At 39.3% G+C, this 22,377-nt stretch overlaps 1 non-coding gene across 1 annotated transcript; it reads left to right on the top strand.

Moving 5' to 3' along the window:
* Positions 1-21,807: 21,807 nt before the first annotated feature.
* On the top strand, positions 21,808-21,930 carry LOC136137918 (small nucleolar RNA SNORA27). The gene has a single exon (XR_010656775.1). It is a non-coding gene; the product is annotated as a small nucleolar RNA SNORA27 (small nucleolar RNA).
* The last annotated feature ends 447 nt before the right edge of the window (positions 21,931-22,377 follow it).

Below are 22,377 nucleotides of genomic sequence, written 5' to 3'. Positions count from 1 at the left end.
TATGTCGGTTTATCTTCCCATATAAGCAAGATAAAGGATCTTAGAAGATACTTTTCTCTAGTAATAAATTTTTATTTTTCTCTCTGTTCTTGTGGCACATGAAATTCCCTAACTAAAATTAATAAACAGTCTCATTATCCCATGTTCATATATCATATTTAGGCTTGGATACCATCAGAAAGAGCAAATAAAGTGTCTGGAAAAGTAGAGCCTTAATAAGTATTTATTAAACTGAATTGAGTTGAGAGATTATAAGTATTTTTCCCTTCTCCTATTCCATTTACTGTTTATTCCCTTTTATCCCTGTAGCCCACCCAGCCACCCACCACCCACCACCCATCCCCCACCCCCCATCAAACATTCTAGTGTGTTTTACAAATACCTTGAAATGTGTATTTGATGTTTTGTGCAAATATATATCTTCTCTCAAAAAATATTCTTGAACTAATTAATTTTAAAATTTGTGTTACGTCAACCACTTAATTATTACATGTTGTTTTGAGTGTTTCACATCAGTAAAGACATAAACATAATCTTCCATCTCCTTTTTTTAAATAAAAAAGTATTGCGTTCCTATTCTGAAACTATCAAAACTACATATTTTTTCTTTTAGTCTTTTTAAAGTTATTTTTCACTTCTTAAATTGTGGTAAAATATGCATAATATAAAATTTACCATTTTAACCACCTTTAACTTTACAGTTTAGCTGCATTAATTCACAATATTGTGCAAGTATCACAACCATCCATCTCCAGAATTTTTTCATCATCTCAAACTGAAACTCTGTACCCAGTAAACAATAACTCCCCACCCAGTAAACAATAACTCCCCATTCCCCCTCCCTCCAAACCCTGGTAACCATCATTCTACTTTATCTCTTTATGAATTGCCTACTCTAGGTACCTCATGTAAGTGGATTCAGACAACATTTGTTCTTTTGAGACTGACATTTCACCTAACATCTTCGATAAGAAAAAAAAAAAAAAATGTCATGAAGAACCTAGGGGTAAGACAGGAATAAAGCCACAGACCTACTAGAGAACGGACTTGAGGATATGGGGAGGGGGAAGGGTGAGCTGTGACAAAGCGAGAGAGAGGCATGGACATATATACACTACCAAACGTAAGGTAGATAGCTAGTGGGAAGCAGCCGCATAGCACAGGGAGATCAGCTCAGTGCTTTGTGACCGCCTGGAGGGGTGGAATAGGGAGGGTGGGAGGGAGGGAGACGCAAGAGGGAAGAGATATGGGAACATATGTATACGTATAACTGATTCACTTTGTTATAAAGCAGAAACTAACACACCATTGTAAAGCAATTATATCCCAATAAATATGTTAAAAAAAAATCTTCGAGGTTCATCCATGTTGTAGCATGTGTCAGAATTTCCTTCCTTTTTAAGGTTGAATAATATTCCATTCTATGTCTGTATCACACTTTGTTTATCTATTCATCTGTTGATGGACACTTGGATTGTTTCCACTGTTTGGCTCTTGTGAATAATGCTGCTATGAATATGGGTATACAAGTGTCTGTTCAGGTTCCTGCTTTCACTTTTTGTGGTATATACCCAGGAGTGGAATTGCTGGATCAAATGGTAATTCTATGTTTAATTTTTTGAAGGACCACCATACCTTTTTTCCACAGTGGATCCACCACTTTACATCCCCAACAGTGATCCACAGGTTTCCAGTTTCTCCACATTTTCGTCAATACCTGTTATTTTCTGGGTTTTTTGTTTGTTTGTTTTTCTGTATAATAGCCACCCTAATAGGTGTAAAGTGGTATATTATTGTGGTTTGGATATGCACTTCCCTCATGATTAGTGATGTTGAGCATTTTTTAATATGATTATTGGCTATTTGCATATTTTCTTTGGCTTGATGTCTATTCAATTCCTTTGCCCATTTTTAAATTGGGTTGTTTGCTTTTGGTTTCGAATTGTGGAAGTGTTTTATATATCCTGGGTATTAATCCTTTATCAGATATATGATATACGATTTGCAAATATTTTCTCCCATTCTATAGGTTGTCTTTTCACTCTCTTGATAGTGTCCTTTGGTACACAGAAGTTTTTAATTTTGATGAAGTCCAAGGCATCTACTTTTTTCTTTCATGGACTGTGCTTTTGATTTCATAGCCAAGCAAGTATTGCCAAATTTAATGTCATGAAGCTTTTTCATTATGTTTTCTTCTAAACATTGTAGAGTTTAGGATGTATCTTTTATTTATAGAAATAGAATTATGTTATACATTTCATCTCTTTCTTACTTTGTTAACTCAGTGCTAGAGTTTTAAGATCTATTCATGCTCCTATATGAAAACTGAATCAGTTGTTTCTAGGTACAGGATAGTCTTCCATGGGGGTTCACGCTCACATTTTGCCCATCTGCTCCTGATGAGGAACATCAGATTGTCTCCTGCAATCAACACTCTTGCACATAGTAGTAGCTGAGTAGTGTCAACGCCTCCCAGGATGCTCCTAACCTCACACCCTCGGCAACAGTGGGTGACATCCACCTCTCTGATTACTGCCTAGTTAATGGGCACAAAGTGATATCTCATTATTTTATTTGCATTTCTTTTATTAATAATGTTAGAGCATCTCTCCATCTGTTTTTTACCTCAAAGAGTTTCCTCTTCTGTAAACTGCCTCTTCCATATTTTGTCCATTTTTCTACTGGAGTATTTTGTTGTCGTTGATATGCAGAATTTCCTTGTGTATTCCAGATGTTAATCCCTTGTCCAATTTAGACATTATAAATATCTTACCTCTTTGTGTCACCTGTGATCCATGGGACCACAAATGTTTTGTTTTCACCTTATTTTATTTAGCAGATCCAGATTTTTTAAATGAATTACTTTGCCAACAATAAAATTTATATTTTCTGTGATGCTTGTTCCCTCTCCTTAATGAAATTAGTTAATGTAAGTGATGCAGTTAGAACAGTCTGGCATATGTTATGCATTCAATGCATGTCATTTTTATCATCACTGTATTTAATTCAAATATATGTTTCTCATATGAAATTGTCTCATATGACCTAACTAGCATAACTGCCTTAGGATACATTCAAATGATTGAAAATTGAGGTTACCATGATTTATCAGCAAAGATGATTCAGATATTCAATGTTATTATTAGAAGACAAAAAATAAGAGACACAGTCCACTATTTTGACTCATGCACAGTCTTTAGGGATTATTTGGAGGGTTATATATGGCACACAAATTATAGCATCTTTAAAGGTTTAAGAAAGAATGTATACCCTGTGGCATAACCTCAGCCTATCTGTTTCATTGCTTTACTCTCCCTGATTCTCCACTCTTGTGTCACCTTATGGTGACCCCTTATTTCCTTATTCTAAGAGTCGTTGTCATGTTAAAAATAAATAAATAAATAAACTCACAGGTGATGTGATCCCTTCCTTCCTTTAAATTCCTCAAGTAAATGTTATTACAATTCAATTCCTGGAAACACAGCCTTCCATGAAGAACTGAAGTGTCTAAAAGAAAGGTTGCCTCTTTCATCTCCTTCACAAGGACCCTCAGGTCCTTCTGTAGAGCTGCACCTTTGCCTCCCAATCATGGCTCCTGACTTTACTCGGTGCCCTTGCTCTTCACCTTTACTATCATGATCAGAACACTTGTAATCGTGGCAGTGAGTGAGATGGTATACAAAGGGAATCACAGACATACACGTGTACTTCTGTGTAACAGCAGGACAATCCCACCCAGAGCTTCTAATCAGCCTATTGCAGATGCAGATGGTTGTGGACACAGAATAATCCTTTTAAATATCTCTCAAAAACTTATTTCAATCAACTAAATATGAATAATCAAATGAACTGGTTTCATGTCAGGAAGGTATTTTTCTCCCTAGATTTCTGATTTCTACAATTCTTGAGACATTCTGATTAAACATGAGAGTAACATCTGTGAGAGAGAGATATATAGATATACAGATATATAGATATAGCTATAGATTGACAATAGACATTCAAGTGTACATTTTTCCTTTGGAGAATGAGATCATATAGAAGTTGAGAGATTTTCTTGCAAAAGTAGTTGAATAGCTTTCATGTAAACAATAATTATTTCCTAATTCTTTTCCAGGTTTTTCATTAATGCCATATTACCTAATGATTTTTAGCCACAAAATATTATAAGGAAGATAATTCAATTTTCATCACAGTGAATACAGTGGGATACCATTCATGTCAGCAATTTTCTCCTCAAGTTTGCCTCATGTAACCATTGCCTTAGAAGTATTTTACTTAGTGCCTTTTAATCCAAAAAAAGAAACTGCTCTGAACAGCTAAATGAGGTGGTGTTGTTTTTTAAATGATGTCCAGTGTTTTCTTTTTCCAGATTAGAGAGCTGTTACCTTATGGATTAAAACATGAAAGAAATGGTTCAATGTTAGCAGTGAACTTTGTTTTAATACACTGAGTATGTTTTCTTAGTGGTTTTGTAAACTTTGGCCATCTGTTGCTGAGCTGGGAGGACCACATACTTCCTTTGCAAGTGAAGTAAGATGCAATACATTTAACCTCCGTATGTGTAAAACCAACTATTTAAAACATGAGAATAATGGATCAAAGTCAAGCTGAAGTCAAAAGGCTAATGTTTTAGCAATACTCCTAGCAGCATTTTTGCAAACATCTCCACAGTGTGTGACTTGTACTATGTGATCATGGACTGAATGTTTGTGTCCCCTTAAAATTCATATGTTGAAGTCCTACCCCCAATGTGATGGTATTTGGAGAGGGAGTCTTTGGGAGGTAATTAGGGTTAGTTGAGGTCATGAGGTTGTGGCTTTCGTGATGGGATTAGCATCCTTATAAGAAGGGAAAGAGACAAGAGCTCTTTCTCTCTGCCATAGGAGGACACAACAAGAAGACAGCCATCTGCAAGCCAGGAAGTGGGTCCTCATCAGGAACCAAATTGGCTGGCATCTGGATCTTGGACTTTCCAGCCTCAGAACCATGAGAAATCAATGTCTGTTGTTTTAGCCACCTGATCTATGGTATTTTGTTATAACAGCCTGAGCAGACTAAGATATGTGATTGGTGATAACCATGGGGACTGAACAGATACATTCAGCAATTGTTTAAGGTAAATTTTCATTCAAGATTTCTTTGGCTACTTTCTCTGCTTTGCATATGAAGTCCTACAGTGAGAAGCAAACAAGCCCAGAAGAGTCTCACCAGCTGATTGGAGCCTCTGGAATCTTGCGCTAACCTCAGGAGAAAATATTGTGAAGAATATGAAATGTATCTTCATCATTTCTTACCTCCTCCTTTATGGGAAATGATCTCAACGATTAATTCCTAAGACAGAGCTGTCCATCTAACTACACCACCCACCCTTCTGCAACTTAAACAAGAGTATCTGCTTTCTCAAATAAGATGCTTTTACGCAAAGGAACAGATGAAAGGTGGGATTTAGGACACCAGGGCATTTTTCTAAGTAATCAGCATTTCCTTCCCTTGCACTCACTTGTGCTCACTGGCTGCCTGCTCTGTTTGCAGTTAAATGCTTGAAGTCTCAGGATCAGGCTCAACTTCTGAACTCCTCTGGCTCTTCTCCCATGCTCTGCAAATAGGCCTCTTGCCGATTCCATCCAGTCTTATTACCCACGGCTGTTCCAGAAAGTTCTTCACACGGTTTATAAATTTTCCTCTTATAGCCACTGAGTAGAATCATATTGATGCCTCTAGAAAAGGGCAACTTTCCAGAAAGAATAAGCTAGTGCACAGTGCTGGGTGGGGCTTTCTTCAGGAGAGAAAATGGACAACTCAGCAGGGCCAGACTCAAGAGAGGCGGGGGAGGCATCTACGGTGCAAACTTCAAGCAGGCGCTGATGCCAGTGCCAACTCTGCACTGGTGGGACCCCGAGAATAAGCACCTCCTTACATTTTGAACCCTACACACCTCACTCACCTCACCCTGGTGGCCCCAGCTCTCACAAGCCCAGGTAACATCCTTTTTTTTCCCTTGCCCCTTTTATCTGTTCTGTTCTCTTAAAATTAGGTTTCCAGGTGATCCAGTTGCAGACCTAGTAGGTAATTCTGATATAAATCATTTAAAAACACTGTATGGCTGAACTGGGAGAGTCTTTTGTCAAATGAAAGCTTATTGTTTGAACTGGAAGATTTGGAATTTTACATATGTGCATTCTCCCCCAAAAACTTTAGAAAAAAGTGGATTGATTTTTATCAATTTTTGTGTCCTTCAAAATCATTTCAGACAGGCTTTAATCCCCAGGTGGTTATATAAATCACCATCCTGAAGTCAGATGATGGGTAGAGTCCAAGTGGTCACATCACTGTGGTGCTCATAAGAGGTACCACTCAGTTCTCAGGCCTGCTGGGAGCTCACTGAGCCAGCCCAGCAACTGCAGAGGAGAAATGAGAAGCCCTTCTGGGATGCCCAGAGCAACCCACGAAGGCAGGCCAAAACCAATGTGAGCAAGGGTGATGGACGTCCATCTGCTCTGCTTGGCATCAGGGATGGCTAGAGGTGGTGGTGGAATGAGTGGAAGTCAGGTGCAATCAAGGTGGGCAGGGCAGTGAGTGTTCCACACTGTCCATGTAGTCATCAAAGCTGGGAGGTCCACTGAAGGAGAAGAGTGATTATTCTCTCATCCGTAGCAAAATCTTTTAGACTATTTTGTTTTCTTTTTCTTTTTTTCCGCACCACTCTGCTTGTGGAACTTCCCTGACCAGGAATCGAACCCGTGCCCCTTGCAGTGGAAGCACGTAAGGTGTGCTAGCTATTCTGCCTGCCTCCCCAGATCCATTCCCTGTACCCTGCTGTGTGCCCAGGAGGTCGGCCTCCCTGGACTGCACCTCCAAGCTCCTGTCCCTTGGCATCTGCTTGGGTTCAGGCAACAGGAGGCACTGGCAGGAGATCAGAGGGGGACGAGAGAAAGATCAGAGTATTTCTTCTGCTGCTCCTTGCTTCAGTCATAGTCTGACTGTGGCCATCTCCCCCTTTTATGGCAACCCCTGCCAGGTGGCCCCTCCAGGACTCATGGACTCTGGGAACATGGTCTCTTGCCCTTGTCCCTTCAGGCTGTTTGGTGGTAACTGCTTTCTGCTAATGTTCGTACCCTGAGGGCCTCCCTATTCCTAGTTATAATTTTCTTAACTCTGTCTACACTTCTATAAATAGTCACTTTTTTTTTTTTTTTTTTTTTTTTGCGGTACACGGGCCTCTCACTGTTGTGGCCTCTCCCGTTGTGGAGCACAGGCTCAGGGGCCATGGCTCACGGGCCCAGCCGCTCCGCGGCATGTGGGATCTTCCCAGACCAGGGCACAAACCCGTGTCCCCTGCATTGGCAGGTGGACTTTCAACCACTGCGCCACCAGGGAAGCCCCAATAGTCACTTTTTGTTTAAATTCTTTTGGGAGGAATTCTATTTCTTGATAGAACCCTGACTGATATATTCTTATCTATTTATCCGTATATATTCCTATATCTATTTTTTTATTATATAGAACAAGTTATCTTAGTTTCCCGCTAAAAGAAAAAAAAAGCATAAAATACTGATCTGAGTTCAGCTTACAAAATGTAGGAATTCAGGGACAGGAAGGAAATGTAAATATAGGAAAGGAACTGTATTAGTCAGAATTCTCTATAGAAACAGAACCAGTAGGAGAGGGAGAAAGAAGGTGGGGGGGTGGAGGGTGGAGAGAGAGAAAGAAAGAGAGAGAGAGAGAGAGAGAGAGAGAGCGAGAGAGGGAGAGAGAGGAGGTTTATTTATTATAAAAAGAATGGTTCCACGATTATGGAGGCTGGCAAGCCCAAAATCTGCAGTGTGGGCTGGCAGACTGGAGACCCAAAAGACCTGATGGCACAGATGAAGTCCAAAGGCTATCTGCCAGGAGAATTCCCCCTTGCCCGGGGAGCTCAGTCTTCGTATTCTACTCAGGCCTTTAACTGCTTGGATAGGGTCCACCCATAATATGAAGAACAACCTGCTACACCGAAAGTTCACCAATTTAGATGTTAATCTCACCCCAAAACACCCTATAAGTAGACACATAAAATTAACCATCACAGGGACCTAGATAATTGAAAAACTATAGGGGAACCTCAATGATCAGGAAGTAATTGGACCAGTTAAAAAGTATTTTTAGTGTTATGGCTGTGTATAGCATCCTAAATTTAGTTAGCTGTTCCCTTTGCTTTTGAACACATATGGGGCACATTTTTCTTGGTCATTTAATTTACTCAGACATGGGGAAACGAAGTCTTTTATTCATCTGAGTACAATGAAACACAAATATAAACACTCACAAAAAGACACACTTAATGTTTTTTAATTTGTGCCACTTAAACAGCTCAAACCTAGTGCCTCTTGACACTGACAAGGCCCTCAACCTGGGGTTAAGTGTCACTGTCCTTCCACACAAACTAGACGGCCCAGAGGTGCAGCGTCGGAGCATCAGGGCCCAGCGTGTGGAAGGCTCTGTGCTGTGAGGTTTGGAACAAATGAAATGTGCTCTTTCAAGCTTGGTAAACATCTGGACAAACATATATTTATCCTCTCAGTTCATTGTTGAGATGAGGCCCAATGTTTTTAATCTTTATAATTAGAGCAGGCAAGAATGTGTTTTTAATCTTCTGAATCAAATTTTCTTTTGTTTCATAGGCACAAAGTGACAATTCCCAAAAAATCTGTATAGAGAAAGAAACTAATCACTCATGTAGAAAAACTCTTTTATGAGACTCTGGTGTGTGGTGAGGGCAGGGGCGGTGGGATAAGAATCTTCGTTTAAAAGCAATAAAATGGCTCGATTTTATTTTATTTTATTTATTTATTCTTTTTGCGGTATGCGGGCCTCTCATTGTTGTGGCCTCTCCCATTGCGGAGCACAGGCTCCGGACGCGCAGGCTCAGCGGCCATGACTCACGGGCCCAGCCGCTCCGAGGCATGTGGGATCTTCCCAAACCGGGGCACGAACCCGTGTCCCCTGCATCGGCAGGCAGACTCTCAACCACTGCGCCAGCAGGGAAGCCCAAATGGCTCGATTTTAAAAGAAGGACCTAAATATGAATAGAAATCTCTTCCCTAATGCCTTTTCTACCATGTTAGGGTCCATTCAGACAAATGAAATGATGGCATCTTTTTTTTAAATAGGACTCAGAATGCAGCGCTATTCCTGTCATTTTTTATACCCAAAGCACTGCTCCAAAGCATTTCTTCCATTAATATGGAACTTAATGTTGTCCTACTATTTTTTTTATCAAGAAAACATGTTAATTTTGTGTCCTGCCAACTTTTTTATACCAGAACCCACAGGATAGTAGGAAAATATAACAGTTTCTCCCTGAGGTTCTACAGCCAGAGAGTTTATTGGTGTAGCATGGGAAGTGTTGTGGTGTTCCCCTTTCTGCCCAGAGCAGGAGACACAAGTAGATAATACATACGGTAAAGGGACTAGGATACAGACCTTTTCACATCAATAAGGCCCCGTTAGTCCACCTTTTTCCCCACTGCCCTGAACACCAAGGGAAGAGACACTTCTGAGTTCAACAAAAAAAGTCCAGTGACAGCTTCTCCAGGGCAGAGGGCGTGCTTGCCTTACATTTTCATATCAAAAAGACGTTGCATCAAAAAAGATATACTCCAAATATAAAATAGTGCAGTCACTATGGAAAACAGTATGGAGGCGCCTCAAAAAATTAAAAATAGAATTACCACATAATCAGTAATTTCCTTTCTGGGTATATACCCCCAAAACTGAAAGCAGTGTCCTGGAGAGATATTTGTACGTGCATGTTCATAGCAGCATTATTCACAATAGACAAAAGGTAGAAACAACTCAAGTATCCATCGATGGATGAGTGGATAAACAAAGTGTGGTATAGACACACAATGGAATACTATTCCGCCTTAAAAAGGAAGGAAATTCTGACACACACAACAACATGGATGAAACTTGAAAACATTAAGCTAAGTGAAATAAGCCAGACAAGAAAGGACAAATATTGTCTGATTCCACTTACATGAGGCATCTAGAGTAGGCAACTTCATAAAGACAGAAAGTAGAATGGTGGTTGTCAGGGTTTGGAAGAGGGGGTGAGAGGAGTTATTGTTTAACGGGTACAGAGTTTCACTTTGGGATGATGAAAAATTTCTGGAAATTGATAATGGTGATGGTGGTATGACATTGTGAATGTACCTAATGTAAATAACTATACATATAATAATAATTAAAATGGTAACTTTTATGTTATGTATATTTTATCACAATTAAAAGTATATATATATATACACATATGCTCCTAGGTGACTCCCATTTCTGCCCATACAGAGAAACTGCTGCCGGATTTACCTCAAAAAATTTTTTTTAAATTATAATAAGTTGGGCACTGGAAGGCCCCTGACTGAGGCATTCCATTTCATATGACCATACCTGAGCTACTGATAAAGCAAACTGTGAATAGTTTTCATTCTAACCTACAGTATAATTTTAGTCATCCTCAACTATTTCTATCGTCATCCTCACAAAATTGCAAGTGAAGACCCACCCAGTTTCATAAGAGGAAGAGACTGGGACCAGGTCGGCCCTCATGACTGTTTCAGTCAAGATTCTGGACCCAGATTTGACAGTCCATAGTTGCACCTGTTAGCATTAGGTGCCCCAGACACATTTACTTGTGTCTGTGAGTACTATGCATTTCAGTAGTAATTAGCAAAAAAGGAAACTACTAGAGATTGACACTAAACAAAAAAGAGTTAAAACAATGTAAGAGCAAAACTACCTCATATAGTTTTATTTTATAAGTAGTTCCATTAAGGATATTGGCAATATTCAGAAATAATATTCTTGTGTTCGGGTTCACTGGCACCAAAGACAATAGCCATATGAATACATGCATGGTTAAATAGATGCGAGGAAAAGATTTAGTTGTCCATTCCTCTGTGGCCTGTTTATACAACGATGCAAGCACCAGGATCCAAGAAATAACTGTCCCTCTGCTCCAAATACTATCCTAATGAGCCATAGCAAATTTGAGAACCAAGTCTTTCAGTTGTGTCCAATTCAGCTGCCGGTTTTCAGACACACTCTGTCAGTTCACTAAAACAAACTTTCCTGCTATATGAAGTCATAATCCTTAACACAGGAAGCAACCATTGGTTAGTTAAGGTTTGGAGCCCTCTATTAATAACATAATTATCATGAAAAATGCTGTAGTAGGTGAGGAAAAAAATCCATCAAGCAGAACAAAATGCTCGTTAGCTCTTATCAACATTTTACCAATGTAATCCAATAATTCATTGACAGATACAATACTGAGATTTTATTTTCCATTGTATCATTTTGTTTTGTTTTACTTTTATATATCCTGATTTCTTTTTGGCTTAATTAAATTTCTTTCTCTTCCCTAGTATATGACTATAACTTAGGTAAGCCACTGAGTCAACTTCTTTGCCTTTCACGCATATTTTGATCCGATTTAAAACCAATTGCTGCTAATTATGCAGACTGGATAGTGATTCTAGTCAATAAACCAACCCTGCTGAGTTCACCTATTTGGGTTCCATATATCCAGGGATTACTCAAATGGTTTGGGTCTGGTCATTTTTTGCTGATGCTAAAACTAGAAAATTATTCTCAGTAAGGTGAAGTCAGGGTTTTTTTTTTTTTTTTTCTGACGTCTCCCTTATAAATGACTCCTCCGCTAGTCTGAAGACTGAATCCATTTACACAACAAATGTTTATCATCACAGTAACAGCCAGCCTTGGGCCCCTGCCATGAATTTCCCTGTAGAAGTATGGGTGTCATCCTGTCAATTCTGAGTTCCTCAAACAATTACTACCTAAAAACAGGATATGTTATTAGAATTCATATCAGTGGTTTAAAGTCCCATTAGTGGAACTGTTCCTTAACAGCATGTTCTGGTTTGCTATATAAGTTCTCTCACGGTTTTTAGTTTGTCAAGAACTCTGTTTAGAGTATTGGAGCTATAAATGCCGCATTTCAAAATGACTTCACACACCGGATAACTTTACATCAATAGATGTAGATTGAGCACTTTTGGGCACCAGGCTCTGGGGATTTATAGGGACCAAAAGCAGACTTGGTCCTGCCCTCGTGGAGCTTACTGACCCGTCGGAGAGACACCACCCTCATGGAAGGCAGAAGTGTGTTTTGGGACTGACCCTTTGGGAGGCAATAAACAAGGTCTTCTCTTTCTTTAAAATGTTCTTAAAGTATAGAAGATATATATTTTCTTTGTCTACAATCTTGTACACTTAATATACCTAAATGAGTGCTGAGGAAATGACAGCTGAACTCATCAAGTTGTATCACCTCGCCCCACCAAGAATCAATAACCCCTCACCCATCCTAGTTTCACTGCTTCTCATCAAAGGAATCATTATTTTTTGTTCTATAATTCATAATATCAAAATTTCCCTGAATAAGATTTATATGTAGGTGTATATAGCAATAGGTGTGTATGTACAGTTGACCTTTGAACAGTGTGGAGGTTAATAACTTACAGTCGGCCTTCCATATCCACAGTTCCTCTGCATCCTCGGATGGTGTACTACTATAGTGTTTACTATTGAAATAAGTGGACCCACGCAGTTCAAACCCACGTGTTGTTCAAAGGTCAACTGTATCTAGATACTTTAAGCTATAACAGGGACACAATGCCCGCCATCCTCAGGTCAGCCCAATCTGTAGGGGCTGAACCTGGCCCCCTGCCCTAACTCCCACAGGCTAATGACTCAGTATTTCTATGGGTCCTCCTTGGCGGCCTGTCCACTAATGGCCGCTCTTATATTACCCTGAGTAAATTTGATGGAGTAATATTGGTAGGATTTTATGACAGCAGTATGAATAGAATGAATATGAGGGAAACCTGGAAAGAAGGAGGGAGGGAAGGAGGGAAGGAGGGAGGGAGGGAGGGACGGAGGGAGGGAGGGAGGGAGGAAGGGAGGAAGGAAGGAAGGAAGGAAGGAAGGAAGGAAAGAAGGAAAAGAGTCACAAAGTGGCTGAAACCAAGGAAAGAAACCTAAGCAAAAGCAGGTAGACCAGAAGGTCAAGAAGCATGACTGCAGGAGATATGCAGAATTATTGTTGCCCCCAAAATGGTAAACACCTATCTTCCTCCATCATCTCATCCTACTGAAGTCCACTACCACAAGGTCATTACCAATCTTTTCCCAGCAACAGTTTCCCACTGGGCACTAAGTTGAATGACTCTATTCCTCAGACATCTATTAAACATCTCCTAGGCCCCAAGTGCAGTGCTAAGGACTTTGCCTGTATTAACCCTCTTAATCCCCACAAAAGCCCCATGGGATAGGCAGGGACCATATAGTCCCTCACTCAACACAAAGGGACCAAAAGCAGAAATACTCAACAGGTATTTGTTGAATCAGTAGTTTCAATAAAATATCCAACATGCTGTGATGGAGCACACAAAGGACTCCATGGAAGCTGATTCAAAAGGAAATCAGAGTGTTCCTTGAGGGCACAACTCTCTCCTCTCCTTCTTCCCTCTGTCCAGCACAGATGGCAACAGCCAATGTTTGTTGAATGAATGAACAAATGTATGAGTAAATTAAAATTTTTTTAAAACCTCCCCATAAACAAAGCAGATGCTGTCTCAAAGATTTATTTCGGAGTTTATAATTATAAAATTTCTTTCCATAAGGCAGGCTTCAATTCTGATGATTTGCCATTGTGAACCTGAATAAGGTTCTTTCTTTTTAAAAACAAATTTGAATTTGAGCTGTTAAGCAGAACCAGCTTTCAGTAGATTTTTCTCATCTCCTCCCCTACTGCTATATATCCTATGTCCACAAACAACGATGAAAAGGGGGAAATTTTTCAGTTTAAAGTGTACTCTTTGCATGAAAGAAAAAAAAAAGTTAAAAAGTCTAAATGGTTTTTGCCCAACTTATTTTGGGGAGAGTTGATGGAACTGGTTTTTTTTTTGCATTTATATAAACACAGCCTTATGTTTCTCTATAGTTTTTAATCCCCCTCCAATGAGAAGTATCACAAAGTTCTTTACCAATTATACAGCAAAGAAATTATACCATTATATAATGCCACAGATTGTGACAATTCAAAGTTAAATAGCAACTTAACATATTGAAAAGTATAACAGGAAGGAAAAAGCATTAACAAGTGAGCTCATCTAGCTTATTATAGACATCAGGGCTTCAAAGTTCCATTCTACAGCAACAGCAGGAGCAATCACCAGCTAAGAGGATGGAATGTACACATCACAAACAAGAACCTTGAAAGCTCCCGTGCACGTGGGCAAACCGGTTTCATCTTCTTGGTAGCTGACTCAGTTCAGCATGGACTTGGCCTTATCCCCAAATGTCCTCTGAGGTCATCACCCTCTGTTAATTTTCTTCTAATAATACATTAATGAATCAGAGGCTGGCAAGTAGTCAAATTTCCAAAACTCATTACAAAACTGCTTGCTGCCAATGGTAATGGTACAGGCTCTGCTTGCTGCCAATGGTAATGGTACAGGCTCTGCTTGCTGCCAATGGTAATGGTACAGGCTCTGCTTGCTGCCAATGGTAATGGTACAGGCTCTGCTTGCTATTCCACGGTTTCTGGCATTTGAGAGCAGGAAAATGTACGCATCAAAGTGGAATTTTTGATTTCCAAACATGGCTAACTTGAGGGGAGGGAGTGGGAATCCATTCTGTTAGCAGCCTATGTTCTTCAAAATATGGCGAGTGTGTTTCACAGACTCTTATCACCCTTTACAGTTTGATGCTCCTTAATTTGTTAGCTGATTTCTGTCAAATTCTAGCACATTCTAGAGATTTTGGTCTCTTCTCTGACACTGGATGCACATGGTTGGATGAAATAGTTTGAATAGATGCTATCTAGAGGGAAGAGAGCCAATGTTTCTGTACACCTTTGATAAACCAGATTCACAGCCAGATGCCTTCCATACACAAACCATAAAGCAGGTATCACCGCCTCATTGTATGAAGGAAAGGCCTGAGGCTTCATGAGATTAAGTCAACATTTTACAAGCTATGGTCTATGGGGTTCATGGATCAGAATCACCTGGAAACTTGTAAAATGCAGATCCCTGGGCCCCACCGTAAAACTACTTAATCGGAATATTTGGGGAGGGGCCTTGGAATCTGAATTTTAATTTTTCAAGTGATTCTCATATAATGAGGTTTCACTGGGTGAGTATTTCGCCCCAGGTCATCCTGCAAGGAGGGAGCAGAGACAGGCTCCACGTTTAGGTCTGTGGACTCCAAAGGCTCCATTCTTTGCTGTTTCTGAGCTCCCTTCTAGCTCTAGCCTTCTAACATTTTAGGAATATAACCAACTTAAGACATTACATTAATAATAATGATAGTTAGCTTTTTTGAGTGCTTATTATATGCCAGGCCTAAGTTAAATACTTAACGCACAATATTTCAATAATTGTCACAATACTCTGCTGGGGTCAGTATTATTATTATTATTATTATTACTATTCCCATTTTACATATCTCGGAACTGAGGACTGGAGAAATTATTTTAACCCATATCTGTCTATAGCAAATGTGGTACTAAGAATTGGCTTAAGCAGGCTGCTTGATCTAATCAAAATAAGGTAATATCTATGCAAATGCAGTTTTAGCACAAATCCCCTTGTCCTCTCTCCCAAACAGTCAGCTGCTCCTAAACCCGTCCAGTATGGAAATTCTGGAGGCTTCACTGGTCTAACTGGAAAGCCTATGCTCTTATTATGTGGTATTCTATAGACCTTGGACAACCATTTATTTTTAGCATAATTCAGTTCACTTTAGTTCATTCCAGTTCAATTCCACCAAATGCTTACGGAGCACCCAATATATAAAAGGGATGTGCTGAGCCCTGCAGAAGATGAAAAGGTAAATTAGAACTTTGTGCTCCTGAACCTCACTACCTAATGAAATAGAGAGATACAGATGATAAGTATTATACACAAGATTACAAAACTCAGTAAAAGAACAAAGAGGGAACGGCTAATTTTACTGCTCAAGGCCCCGCATCATCTTTCTCACCATCATTCTCTCTTGCCCCAAGCTACCTGGAAGAATAGACCAAAGACCAGCTATAACAAAAGGCAAGTGATGGTGCTTTATGAGATGGATACAGTGGAAAAGGATCAGACACTGAGGGTGGCAGTGACAAGGGTCCAGGGGAGAAGCTGCTCCATGGAGCTCTTCCCCGCTCTGTAGGGCAAATTCTCTTTTCCAAAGGATTCTGGCTCCCATTTGATAAAAACTGCTCCATGTGATGCCATTTCTCTATTTTCATCATAAATTGGGAGACTAGGATTGACATATACACACTACTATATATAAAATAGACAACTAACAAGTACCTACTGTATAGCACAGGGAACTCTACTCAGTACTCTGTAATGACCTCTATGGGGAAAGAAGCTAAAAAAGGAGTTGATATATGTACATGTATAACTGATTCACTTTGTTGTACAGCAGAAACTAATATAACATTGTAAATTAACTATACTCCAATAAAAATTTTTTTAAAAAGAATCTTAATTATTGCATATACTTGAAGCTTAAGTTATTGCCCACCCATCAAACTATGCCAAAAAGTCTATGTTATCCATATTTGCAACACATAGACAAATACCATATACTTAAATCTTAAAAGTATACTGCCTCGCTTTGAGCACCAGTAGATATTATCCAAGGTTTACTATGTCAGAGAAATAAGTTCCAGATGTTCCTATGTAACCCATTCTGCTACAATGAAGAAAAAAATACTGGTGAAGAAAAAAATATTTCTCTCATTAGTCCTAGCTCACTGTTAACAGGCCATCTGGTAAACCATTATTTTTGTTGTCAGAATTTCTTAAGACCTTTGCTTTATCTTTTTTTTCACTGTTCCTTAGTTTCTGTTGTGTCTTCCCCCTAGGGCTTCTGACAGGGAGCACCACCTAGATAGATGGGCTGAGTACCCACAATCCCCTCCCACAGCATAGTGATTTCTATGTGCCCCACTCTTTCAAAGCTATTACCTTAAATACCTTTTTGTTGTTACTCTGGTTGAAGACTGAGCACTATTAATTGATAGTCTGAGTGTTAAAAAGTAATGAAGAGAATTATGTACTTCTGGTCTTCAGTACAGCATGTAAGGAGCTTGCCATACTGTTCCATCCTAACAAGTAAAAAGCTGAACAAACTGAAAATCAACAACTCTTCTTAGATCTATCAGAAAACTGAGGTCACAAGACAAACTTTGCCCCCCAAATTGGAAAGAGACAGGTAGACACAGAGAACTGTTACTTACTGGAGCAGAAACCTACTAACAGAAATCTCTGTGGGAGCCCATACCAGGGTAGGAAAACCTGAGCTGTAATTGACAAATTGCCGGAAGCTCTGAGTAGGCAAGTCTGAGAGAGAAAAATTGCAGGGAGGGCCCAGTTTTAGGGGAGTATGCCCATGTTTTTGTGAGTTTTACCTCCAGAAGTTCTGCCAGGTTCTCACAGTGAATACTGGAGAAAAATGTCCTGGAGCTTTCCACTGGAGAGGGGGAAAAAAAAAAAATTTTTTTTTTTTTTGAAATATACCAGAGCATTCTGTTTTTAACAAGGCTTGCCCTGAAGAGAAACTGTTGGGGTTTTATCAGAGTCTAACTGATTTGAGGGATAAGAAATACCCAATTCCAGCCCCCTCTAGCCATCCTGTCCCATTTAAGATTGGCTGAGGGCAGGGCAGGGGTGTGTGTATATGTGATAGGACCTTAAAAATACTTCTAAAGTTCACAGTCCAAAGGCACAGTCTCACTAAAACACTGAGACCTAATCATAGGACTATAGAATGCTTCCCCTTCCCCACACCACATTACTAAAGGCTATTTACAGAAGTTCTTTTTACCCAGTGCCCTGCTTTCGACAAAAATTACAAGGTATACTAAAAGTCAGATTGAAGGGATAGGGCAAGCATCATAACTGGACTCAGATTATGGCAGGAATGTTAGAATTATCAGACCAGGAATTTAAAACAACTGGCTAATCTGCTAAGGACTCTAATGGAAAAGATAGACAACATGCAAGAACAGATGGGTAATGTAAGCATAGAGATGGGAATTCTAACAAAGACTCAGAAAGAAATGCTAGAGATCAAAAACATTGTAATAGAGATGAAGAATGCCTTTAGCTTGCTAGTAGACTGGACATAGATGAGGAAAAGAATCTCTGAGCTTGAAGGCATGTCAATAAAAACTTCCCAAACTGCAAAGCAAAGAGGAAGAAGGCTGAAAATAAGGGAACAGAGTATCCAAGAACAGTGGGACAATTACAAAAGGTGTAACATACCTGTAATGGTAATACCAGAAAGGAAAAAAAAAAAAAGAGTTAAAGGAACAGAGGACTATTTGATGCAATAATGATTGAGAATTCTCAAATTACTGTCAGACACCAAACCACAGATCCAGGAAGCTCAGAGAACACCACCAAGCAGGGTAAATGCCCCAAAACTACACCAGGCAAACCATTTTCATACTGCAAAAAGTCAAAGATAAAGAATGTCCTTAAGGAAGCCATAGATTAAAAATAAATAAAGACATACACCTTACCTACAGAGGAAGGAAGATAATAATTACATCTAACTTCTCCTCAGAAACCATGCAAGAAAGAAGAGAATGGAGTGAAATATCTAAAGAGTTGGGGGGAGGGGGAAACACCAACCTAGAATTCTGTATCCTGAGACATTACCCTTCAAAACTGAAAGAGAAATAGAACAAACAAACAAAACAAAACAAAACAAAACAAAAAAATTGAGGGAATTTGTTACCAGGATACCTGCTGTACAAGAGATATTCAAAGAAATTCTTCAGAGAGAAGGAAAATTATCTAAGTCAGAAACTGAGATCTACATAAAGAAAGGAAGAGCATTAGAGAAGAAATAAGTGAAAATAAAGCCTTTTATTCTTCTTATTCTTCACTGGTCTAGCAGATAACAGTTTGTTCAAAATAATAACAGTAACAGTGTATTGGATGATTATAACTTGTATATAAGTGAAATGAATGGCAGAAATGATACAAGAATTGGAGGGAGGAATTGGGAATACTTTGTTATTATAATGTCCTTGCACTACCTGTGAAGCAATAGTGTTATTTGAAAGTGGACTTGGATTAGTTGTAAATGTATACTGCAAACTCTAGGAAAACCACTAAAAAACTACAAAAGTAAGTATAATTGATATGCTAAGAAAAAAGAGAAAGTGGAATCATATACAATATCCAGTTAAAACCAAAAAAGGCATTTTTAAAAGTAGAAAACAAAAATAGGAACAAAGAACAAGAGCAACAAATAGAAAACAGTAATAATATGGTAGATTTTAATCCAACTATATCAATAGTCATTTTTTTAAACATCAGTGGTCCAAATACACCAATTAAAACACAGAGATTTGATGGAAAAAACATAGCATGCTAACACTAACCAAAAGAAAACTAGAGTAGTTATATTAATTTCAGACACAGCAGACTTCAGAGCAAGGAGAGTTATCAGGGTTAAAGAGGGCATTGCATACTGAGAAAGGGGTCAGTTCTCCAAGAAGATATAACAATTCTTAATGTGTATGTGCCTAACAACAGTGTCAAACTACATGAAGCAAAACCTGATAGAACTCAAGGAAAAACAGGTGAATCCACTATTATAGTTGGAGACTTCAATGCCCCTCTCTCAGAAATGCACAGATCCAGCAGGCAGAAATTCAATAAGGACATAGTTGAACTCAACAGCACCATCCATCAACTGGATGTAATTGACATCTATAGACTACTTCATCCAACAACAGAACCCACATTCTTCCTAAGTTCACATGGAACATTCAGCAAGTTGGTCACATTCTGGGCCATAAAACACAACAAATTTAAAAGAATAGAAATCATGCAATATCTGCTCTCAGACCACAATGGAATTAAACTAGAAATCAAAAGCAGAAAGATAGCCTTTTTTAGAAAAATCCCAAAATATTTGAAAAAGACAAGCTGTAGACTGGGAGAAAATCTTTGTAAAAAATGTATCTGGACTTTTTAATAAAAGATATATAAGGACTGTGACCAAAAATTTAAAAAAAAAACTCTTAAAATTCAACAGTAAGAAAACAAACAGCCTGATTTAAAAGTGGACAAAAGATCTGAATAGGCGGCTCACCAAAAGAGATGTACAAACGGAAAATAAGCATATTAAAGGATGCTCAATACCATATGTCATTAGGAAACTGAAAATTAAAACAACAATGAGATATCACCACAGCTATCAGAATGGCAAAAACCCAAGACACTTGCTGGCAAGGCTGTGGAGCAACAGGAACTTTCATTCGTTGCTGGTGGGAATGCAACACAATATTTTCGGTAGGAATGCAAAATGCCATTAGGAATGCAAAACTTTGGAAGACAGTTTGGCAGTTTCTGACAAAACTGAACCATACTCTTACCATATGATGGAGCAGTTGTGCTCCTTGGTATTTACCCAAATGAGTTAAAAACATGTCCACACAAAAACCTGCACGTGGAATCACCATATGATCCAGCAATTCCACTTTTAGGTATGTACCCAAAGAACTGAAAGCAGGATCCTGAAGAGATACATATATAGTCATGTTCATGGTAGTATTATTCACAATAGCCAAAATATGGAAGAAACCCAAGTGTCCATTGACAGATAAATGTGGTATAGGGCTTCCCTGGTGGTGCAGTGGTTGGGAGTCCGCCTGCCGATGCAGGGTGCACGGGTTCGTGCCCCGGTCCGGGAGGAAACCCACATGCCGCGGAGCAGCTGGGCCCGCGAGCCATGGCCGCTGGGCCTGCGCGTCCGGAGCCTGTGCTCCGCAACGGGAGAGGCCACGGCGGTGAGAGGCCCGCGTACCGCAAAAAAAAAAAAAAATGTGGTACATACATACAATGGAATATTATTCAGCCTTGAAAATGATGGAAATTCTGGCATACATTACAGCATGGATGAATCTGGAGGATGTTATGCTAAGGGAAATAAACCAGACACAGAAGGACAAATACTGTGATTCTGCTCACAAGAGATACTTAGAGTTGTCAAAATCATAGGGACAGAAAGTATAGAGCGCTGGTTGTCAGGGGCTGCAGGAAGGGGAATGGGAATTTACTCTTTAATGGGTATGGAGTTTCAGTTTTACAAGATGAAAAGGGATTTGAAAATGAGTGGTGGTGGTGTTTGCACCACAATATGAATGTCCTCAATACCACTAAACTGTACATTTTTAAATGGTTAAGATGGTACATTTTCTGTCATGTGTATTCTGTCACAGTATAAATAAATAAATAAATAAATAAAACCTGTACATGTACATTTACAGTACCTTTATCCATAATTGTCAAAAATTGGAAGGAACTAAGATGTCCTTCAGTAGGTAAATGGATAAATAGTGGTGCAGCAAACAAGGAAATGTTTTTTAGTGCTAAAAAGAAATGAGGCATCAGCCAGAAAAAGACCTGGAGGAACCTTAAATGCATATTACTAAGTGAAAAAGCCCAACCTGAAAAGGTACATACTCTATGATTCTGACTATATGACATTCTGGAAAAGGTAAAATTCTGGAGACAGTCAGTTGCTAACGGCAAGGGGAGACGGAGGGATGAATAGGTGGAATGCAGAGGATTTTCAGGGCAATACAACTATTCTGTATGATACTACAACAACAGATGCATGTCATTTCATTATACATTTGTCAAAACCCATACAACGTACAACACCAAGAGTGAGCCCTAATTAAACTATGGACTTTGGGTGACACTGACGTGTCAGTGTAGGTTCATCAAATGTGACAAATATGTTTACTGGTCATTCAAGTGGGGCAAAGGAAATATCCTTTTAAAACTCAAGCAAACTGGGTGTTTGTCTTGTAACCTGTCAGAGGAAATAAGCTGTAATTTTAAAAAATGTGACCAATATGCCACTCTGGCAGGGATGCTGATAGTGGGGGGGCCGTGCATGTGTGGGGAGGAGGGTTATGGGAACTCTGTACTCTGTGCTCAGCTTTGCTTTGACCCCGAAACTGCTCTAAAAATAAAAGTTTATTTTTAAAAAACAGTAATGAAGAACTATAGCAAAAACTCAGTTTGTAATCAGAATGTTATGAAATATTTTGTCTAGATTCTCTCAGATCTCTTTGTAACAATTCACATCTCCTATCCATTCCTCCTTGAAACTCTTGGCTCTTTGTACCATGCCGTCCTGGGTCTGCCTCACTCTGTTAGGGCACCTTCTCTGTCCTTATCCACCGAAGCTCCTGCTTTCTCTCCTAGACTTGCTGTAGGCACACCCCTCCGGAGTTCTCCTCAGGCATCCTTCTCTCCGAACCCACTCTCAGTT

Source organism: Phocoena phocoena, chromosome 18 (assembly GCF_963924675.1).
Source record: "Phocoena phocoena chromosome 18, mPhoPho1.1, whole genome shotgun sequence".
Classification (NCBI taxonomy): domain Eukaryota; kingdom Metazoa; phylum Chordata; class Mammalia; order Artiodactyla; family Phocoenidae; genus Phocoena; species Phocoena phocoena.
Note: the sequence above shows the minus strand (reverse complement) of the source record. Positions and strands in the feature narration are given on the sequence as shown.